This window comes from Ctenopharyngodon idella, chromosome 8 (assembly GCF_019924925.1).
Source record: "Ctenopharyngodon idella isolate HZGC_01 chromosome 8, HZGC01, whole genome shotgun sequence".
Taxonomy (NCBI): domain Eukaryota; kingdom Metazoa; phylum Chordata; class Actinopteri; order Cypriniformes; family Xenocyprididae; genus Ctenopharyngodon; species Ctenopharyngodon idella.
In genome coordinates, this window is record NC_067227.1 from 28,758,793 (window position 1) to 28,768,312 (window position 9,520).

Below are 9,520 nucleotides of genomic sequence, written 5' to 3' on the forward strand. Positions count from 1 at the left end.
TTACAACGCCTATATTCTCTGTAATAATATTTGCTTGTAATAATGATGTTTGTAAAAATGTACGCGCCTTGTAATGTACAGAACAATGCAATACAGAACATAAAGTGGACAATAGTTCCACAAGTTCCTGCTATCAAAGTTCCAGAACTTTGTATCTCCCCTCCTTTAATGTTTGTTTGTAATTCCTATTATTCAAAATTATTATTCTCATTGATTCTCATTAGACACTTTTTTTTTTACTGAAATTAAAAGCAGTAAATAAATACTACCATGATGTATAAATACTTCACTATATATATATATATATATATATATATATATATATATATATATATATATAAAACAAATGTGGTTAATAATATTTTAACCATTAAGCATTACAAAATATTGATGAAATTGTTATTTCGCAGTTCCCCAATCTGAACACTAGATGGCAGTAATCACCTATGAATCAGAGCGCTGTGCTTAGGTCTGAGTGAAGTTCTTCTACTAAAGCATGTAAATAATTGCTGTATTCATCTTGGTGTTTTGCTGTATCAACTCATAATTATCTCCCCTTTAAATTATTTTACTATGTTGAAAAACTGATATTACTAAAGCTTTATCCCTCTGTTAAACCACAAAATTGGCATGCGTTTACTAAAAAGTTGATTGATAATACAGTAACAGTAATTTTTTAAAATAATTTTTGTGGTAACATTACAATATGGTCACATTATTTAATGCATTAACTAACATTAACAACGAGCAATGAATTTGATACAGCATTTATTAATCTGTTAAAGTTAGTTACTAAAAATACAGTTAGTTCATATTAGCTCAGATCCATTAAATAATATTAACAGATAGTACTTGATTTTAATAACTAATATTAACCAATAATTAGACCAATAAATGCTATTTTTCACTGTTAATGTTTTTTTTAACATATTGTATTTAATTAGTGTTAATAAATAGAACCTTATTGTAAAGTGTTACCAATTTTGTTTTCTTGATTATAAAAAATAATTAAATAGCAATTTGATACTTTAATATTAAGTATTTATTTTATCAGTCAAAACATAATGGTTAAATTATGTGTGTGCATTAAAGCATGTATGTTATGAATGATGATATACTATACAGTACTACGGTATATTAAAAATAGATTGTGAGTCACATGCAATGTTAACAAGCGTTTCTATTATTAGAATGATTAATAATAAAAAAGGTTAAAAATAACAACAGCTGCAGATGCGTGAACAAAAAAGTAAATATGCCCAGGACAAAACAATTATACAAACATCCTTAGTGGAAAGTTAGAAATGATACTTCCTGTGAACTATAGATGGAAAATAAAGCGCTGCTCGTGATTCCTAGAACCTGTGGACTCAAATAGCTTTTACTTTTGCTATTGTTATTCTACAAGGGCCCTTAAAAGAGAAGCACTTCCTCAACATTCATACAGTAACATTACTGTCATCACACTGAGTTCATCGGGGTTCATTTACAATGTCTTAAAGCTCTAATAAGTATGTTTGTGTCCATGATGGATGTGGAAATGAGTGTTAAATGCTGTGAATGAGTTCACTCCGCTCCTGTGTTTGTGTTTGAGACCCTCCCTGGTGAAAAGTTGCCCCCTCATTAAAGTGCTTCCTTTGAGTTCATTCAGACTCGGGACACACACACACACACACGCGCTACACATGAAACAAACAGATGAAAGGTCACGCTACCCGTGTCCTTCAGGAAGCCATGGCATCTGTGGAATGCTGCTTTATTTTCCTCTTAATTCCCTTGTGTTTGTGTTTTTTTGTCGAGTGAGCTCAAATGCATGCATGCGTGTGTGTGTGTTGTTGGTTCCTCAGCGCCACACACTCCCAGATTCGGGTTATCAAGTGCACACAGTCGGTTCTATCTCATTGGTCAGCAGACTGAGACAGGAAGACTTGAAAGACAATATCCTGCTTCAGCAGCATGTATGCCAGTCTTCTCCGAAGGGAAATTACAAGAAAAAACTCCACATAAGCACTTCAAAGCCCACCCAGAGGAGAATGCTATTGCTCAGATGCTGCTCTTTCATAACTCAGGAGACTTAACTGAGATATAAAGACATAACAAAAGATGCAATTATTGACATACAGTGAGATTACTGAGCTACATCGCCCTATAAAGGAAAAATTTACAGTTTTATACATGAGTAGTGACTCATAAGCATAATATGCAATTCTCATATGCAATAATCTGTCATACTCTGCAGATTCAGAGAAAAGCTTAATGAAAACTGATGTTAAATTGAAAGCTAGCCATTTTCCTTAGTTCCAGTAATGAGGTTTCGTTTTGCCAATGGACATTTGTTGAGAAATCTTTGAGTTCATCTCTGACTCTATGAATGTCTTGACATATCTGAGACAATATTATTTTAGTATTATTTATGAACTTTTATGGTATTTATTAATATTTTGAATTAGCTTTCATTTTCATATTTTCAGTTTTCATTTTAGCTTAAGTTTTAGGAATTTTGTTATGTGCTTTTGTCATTTTTATTATTTTTTTATATTTCTATATAGGTTTAATTAATATTAATTAATTTAGTTTTTTAAGTTTAACATGATATATTTATATTTATAAAATACATACATACATAAACTAAAAGACATTTAAAAAGTGTTTTTGGTCACTGAAAAAAAGTTTTATAGTATTTATTAATATTTTGAATATACCAAATATTACCAAATATTGCAAATATTTTTTTTGCGTGTATATTGTATATATATATATATATATATATATATATATATATATATATATTTCCCTCAATTACAAAAAACAAAATATTGCAAATATTTTTGTCAGGATATTTTGCAAAAAAATTTTGCCAATAAAAAAACAGAAACATTCCTACCGATAACATTTAAATGACAAATATGGATAAACGCATCTGTCAAATCCACAAATGTTAATGTAACAACTCTTACAGAGATTTCATTTATGATATTTCTTCCCTATGGGCGTTTACAGTCCACATAATAAATGCAAACTAATCTTGGTGTGTTCTTTCATCCAGCACTTGTAATTAATTCTGAACTGTGGAACAAAGTATTAAATCCAACTATAACACGTCTGGTATCACTAAAAACCTTCACTGTGCTCATTTCATCAGCTCAATGAAATGATCTAAACTAAAGCAGATTCTTTCTCCTCAATGAGTACCATGTTGTTCCACCCCAAGGCCTGACACATTGATATTGCCCTCCATAAGGAGTGTGAACACAAAAGCTCCCTGCCAAGGACATGTAGTCTCTGTCTGCGCCACCCACAGACTGAGGAGAGACAGTTAGTCACTGACTCCATCCGGCTCAAAAGGCGGTGTGTGTGTGTGTGTGTCAGTTTAAGACTGAATAGTGCTCACAGGCAGCAAGTTATACAAGAGGCCTGGTTGAGACTGGCACCGCCGGCGGATGAAAGTGGTAGGTCAGAGTGGAAGTGCAGGAAGTGGGTCAGGGAAGAGAGGAAGTAGGTCACAACGGCAGAGCACTGACTGGAAGAGTAGAGGAACTGAGGAAAAACCAAAGCACCTCCTCTTCTGAGATGTTCTATATTTAAAAGCAATCATATGTGTGAATGGATTTCACTAGAGCAGAAAACTGCGGTCGTTGCATCCCATCGGAAGCAAAACACAAATGAGATCTCTTTAACATATCAGTTGTTTCTACTAAAGCAGCAATGAGATTAAATGCAGAGCAAATGGAGACTATTGCTGTGTCCGAAATTGCATATTGTCTGAGGAGGTACTTGAATTTGAATTTACTTTGTGACCGTTAAAAAAGTATGTTCTATGTAGTATGAAAATGGATTGTATGAATTTCAGATGTACTACTGTCACATGACCTACCAGTGTCACTTGCCTCATGGGATAGTAAAGTGTTCATTGAATGCGCACTTCAGAATCTCGCCAGTAGGTCATCAGGTACTTTCCCCCTTCTATAGGGAAGTATTCGATTTCGGATGCAGGTGTTGTGCTCCTGGGGACCTACTGTCCTGCAAAGTTTATTCCCAACCTGCTTCAGTACACCTGCCTGTGTATTTTCAAGCCATTCTGGAGAGCTTGATTAGCTGCTTCAGGTGTGTTTGAACGAAACTCTGCAGGACAGTGGGTCCCTAGGAGGGCTGAACCCCTCTGGCATATCCTTCCTCTCAGATTTTTCTCTCCCACAATGTGTTAACATGGTCCAGTTTGACCCTGGTAAATGTAAATACACCATTAAGGGGGTAAAAAGCATCTTTCTTCATTGACGGGAAAGTAGCCGTGTATTCCGACAAAATACATTTATTCCAAGCAACATACAAATAACAGATATTTGATTATATTATAGTAGACCCTACAGTTTTTAGATGAGAGCTCAAAAATGCCTTAAACTGTGCTCAGTTTTAAAAGTATTTACTATGTCAACAATTGTCTCATTTGTGTGATTTTATGTAAGGTCTTTTAAAATAATTATTTTACATTTTATATACGCTACCGTACCAAAAGTTTTTTTTATATCAATGTTTTACTATATTTTTTATTTAAATAAATGCAGCCTTGGTGAGCATAAGAAACTTACAGTGCTCAGCGTAAATGAGTACAACCCCCTTTGAAAAGTAACATTTTAAACTATATCTCAATGAACACAAAAACAATTTCCAAAATGTTTTATATAACATCTGTTTAACCTATAACTTCAGGAAAACAAAATTTTCAGTTTTACTCAAATTAGGGTGATGCAAAAATGAGTACACCCCACTGAAAGTCTCTGGAGCAAAGCTAAATTTTAGACTACGAATGTCTAATTTAACAAGAATTCAACCACAGGTGAGTCTAATTATTCATTACACAGGTGTCCAGCAGACAGCTGACTATAAAAGGGTGTTAAAACCCCTTCCCATTTCATGCTGTCAGCAATGGCACCACATGGAAGAGAAATGTCACAAGACCTGAGAAAGAAAATAATTTCTTTACACCAGAAAGGTGAAGGCTACAAGAGGATCAGCAAAGCTTTACTTATCAGTCAGAATACTGTAGCAAAAGTGGTACAAAAATGTAAAAAAGATGGAACTGCAACCATCTCACAGAGACGTCCAGGTCGTCCACGGAAGTTAACACCTCGACAGGAGCGTCTTCTGATGAGAAGGGTTGAAGAATATCGGCATGCAAGTTCACTGCAGTTATTTAAAGTAGAAAGCCAAACTGGGGTGACTATTTCCCGAGACACAATACGGCGTACACTGCAGAAGAATGGTATGCATGGGTGCCATCCACGAAAGAAGCCTCTACTAAAGCCCAGGCACAAAAAAGCCCGCCTAGAGTTTGCCAGGGCCCATGCTGACAAAGATGAAGACTACTGGGACTCTATACTCTGGAGTGATGAGACCAAGATAAATGTTTTTGGAACTGATGGCTTCAAAACTGTATGGTGTCGCAAAGGTGAGGAATACAAAGAAAAATGCATGGTGCCTACAGTGAAACATGGTGGTGGCAGTGTCCTTATGTGGGGCTGCATGAGTGCTGCTGGTGTCGCGGAGCTGCATTTCATTGATGGCATCATGAATTCACAGATGTACTGCTCTATACTAAAGAGAAGATGCTACCATTACTCCATGCCCTTGGGCGTCGTGCACTTTTCCAACATGAAAATGCTCCTAAACACATTTCTGAAGAAGAACAGGGTGAAAGTGATTCATTGGCTCCTGATCTGAACCCAATTGAACACCTATGGGGAATTCTGAAGAGACAAGTTGAGCATCACTCTCCATCCAGCATCCAGTCTCTAAAAGAGGTCATTCTTAAAGAATGGAAAAGGATAGATGTTGCAAAATGTCGCCAACTTGTTCATTCCAGGCCTAGAAGACTTGCTGTCATTAAAAATCATGGAGGCCATACAAAGTACTAGATGTAGTAGTTTTTGTTGTGAGGTGTACTCATTTTTGCATCACCCTAATTTGAGTAAAACTGAAAAATGTGTAATCTAAGTTATATTATTAACCTTACTTTCATGTTATAAGTTAAACAGATGTTATATTAAACTTAGTCTTGTCAACATTTTAAAAATTGTTTTTGTGTTCATTGAGATATTGTTTAAAATGTTACTTTTCAAAGGGGGTGTACTCATTTACGCTGAGCACTGTATTAACAAAAAATCTCACCAACCCCAAACTTTTGAATGATAGTGTAAATTCTATACTTTATTTTATTAATAATAATAATACATTTTATTATATTCGTTTATTTTTAAATTTACTATGCATTTATATATATTTAATATCTAGTAGACAAACTAATTCAATACAATAAATTAGTCAATATTATTATTATTATTATTAAAATATTAAATTGTTTAAATATAAAATGTATACATTTATCTTTAATTTAAATATATAATTTTAAAATGTAATAACTACATTATATAATTTCATAATTTAATAACTTTAAATATAAAATTTATATACTTTATATACTATATATCCACTTTTTGCACTTTGATGTATATTTGGCCTCTGTATAATAAATTGATACAAGCTTTTTGGCCGTTTTTGGATGAGTGAGGATCGGATCTACGCACCTAAAGACATTTTGTATATGGTCTTTTCGATGAATGTTTGGCGCTATGACCTTCTCTGTTTGTCGTATATTTAAATATATAAATGTATATGCACACACACACACACACACACACACACACACACACACACACACGTTGGGTTTCCATGTTTTATTGGGATATTCCATAGTGATTTTTATACTGTAAAAATTGTATATTCTATCCTCTAACCCTAACCCCATCCCTAAATCTACCCATCACAGAAAAATGCGTTTTTACATAAAACATCACTTTTTATGTATTGCCAAATTTGTGGGGACATTTTGTCCCCATTATGTAGGATATACCTGACCCCACCCCCACCCCACACACAGACACACACACACGCACGCACACACATACATACATTTATATGTGCGTGTGTGTGGTGTGTGTATAAATACATTGCCCTCTGGGCATTCCGGTGTAAAAATCCCATTGTGTTGCTACAGAGGTAGGTCAAAAGAGTACAGTTACCACAAACATTACAGTCAACAGTGGTCTAAAGATGTTGACTAAACTGATTCTCGGCAGAGCGATTTCTGTTGTGCCTTATGGTGTAATACTCCTCAGATGTAAATTTGGATGAGAAAATTGTGCAAGTGTATAAATTCTTCATGCACCATGTTGAAACACCCATCACACAAAAAGAACATGCTGATCTGATGGCTTAATAGTGTGCATGGTTTAGTCATGTCTTCTGCATCGTTTGCTCAAAGACCTGTGCAGTCTAAAGTCCAGAACTCGTGTGGAAGTGGCCTATCAGTGTTGCCAAACATCAAACAATTAAAAAAAAAGGATGTAATCATTTCATTTATTGCAACTGCATGATCACAACCGCTGCCTCTTGACACTGTTCCTGTGTTTTATCACCATGGGTCCTAAAATATTATGATGTTCTGGTTAAAGAGTGACCATGATTCAGTGCCACACGCCCTCCTCGTGCAGATTCAGATGTTCTAGTGTTGTAATGCGACAGGAAGTAGAAATTGTGCCCCAGTGCCCTTTGCCTCATAATGCCAGTAAGGGAAGTACGGCCTCATTATGGCCTCTTGAGAGCATCTTTGTTGCAAAGACTTCAATGACAGAGAGTTCATGACATCTCATCACGTGCCGCTCAGACCCGAGTGTTTACATAAGCACTTTGTTATCCACAAACCTGCATGTCCTACACTCTAAAAAGTAATTCAGGGGACCTGTCACCACAACTTAAATAAATGCATGGTTGCAAGTTAAAGATTCTAATTTATTGTTTTAATTAAACCTTTTAAATTGCAAACATTATTTTGTAGAGTTCTGTTGACATAATAATGTTGATCATTACATCAACTTAATATTGTCTGTAATTTAAACTCATATTTCTGCATTAATTGGCTTTTTTAAAAAATTAGGTTGTAGTAACTTAATGAAATTGTCTTGATAACTTCAGAAATTATAGGCAGTGGATTTCTAGTTCCCAGCATGCTTTGCATATGACTGGATAAGGAGAATAAATGTTGAAATTAAGTGTTAATTTATTTGTTTTTATTGAAGGGATAGACCTGTTAGTGTTTAATGCTGTTATGTTTGACATTTTAAGGAGTTTTAAAGTTTTTGTGGTAACCATTAAGTAGATACATGAAGGTAAACACTACATTGACTCTATAAGCAATGACTGCGCTAATGCCAGTGACAAGTAATATCTTACTTGTTCATTAAATGTTAAATAAGTTATATTAGCATGTGCTATGATAGCTGTTGATTTGAAGTGAAATAGATAAGATTAATTGGTTCCAGGGCTACAACTCTGGTAGTTGGAACAACTTTTTTTTTTTTTGAGTAATCAACTTAACAATTTGTGTTTATGCTACAAGTTATTAAGTTCCTCTAAGGGGCCATTCACATATCGCGTCTTTTTCGCATCGAGATGAAAAATTCTCAACTTTTCAGAATGCCGCAAGCACACCGCAGGTCATGTGAAAAGAACCAACCGATCAGCTTCGGCCTTTCCGTAACAAAGCATCGAAAGCTCAACCGAACAGCTGATCATAGTTGTACAGGGTGGTTTTTATATCTCATCTGCATAAATATATCTAGTAGTAAAGCTAATGCAAGAGCTAGAAGTCAATTTATCCTTTGCTGAAACTTCCTACTCCTCGTGGAGTGCGCAGGTTATGGTTGCATAGCAACGACAGACACCACGGATCGCAAGCACTTTGGAAAGAAGGAGAAAGCGGTGCGACCGCGCTTTCCACGTGTTTTTAGACGCAATATGTGAACGGCCCCTAACTCAATATGGGCTTTCGCACCGGAGGAAACTTTTCATAGTTCCTAGAACTATTGGCTAAAGAACCCGGATTTTGCCATGTTCGCACTGCAGGATCTAGGAACGATTTTAGTTCTAGGAACTTCTTTTGAGGGAACTAAATTAGCTCCTACTTCAGAGTAGGGTCTAAACCAGCACTATAGGAACTATCAGTGATGTGAGTGTACGTTGATTGGTCAAACGCATGTCAAACACTGGCACTGTTACCTGTTGTCTGCAGGGTTGTGTTCTTTTCTCCGCCTCGATAATATGTTGTCATAGGAGATTTCATCTCTTAGCCCCACTTTTTGCTCTTTAAGTCGCGTAAATTATGCGTTTACATTCCAGGTCCATTATCGAAACCCACGATACACAACAAACACAGCTCCGATCATGGTGTCTTCCATCCACCGGTTTTTAGCGTTTGTAAATGCTGCGCTTAAAGACGCCGCTGTCGGCCATTTCATAAGTTCATATTCCCGGTGCGAATGCAACCAGGAACACGGCCCGGGGGAGAAATTAGTTCTCGGGGAACTATCCTAGTGGCTAGTTCCTATAACTGAGTTCCTACAACTATTCGGTGCGAAAGCCCCTAATGTAGCTTGTTGGTTTAACGTAAATTCACTCAAACTTGTCA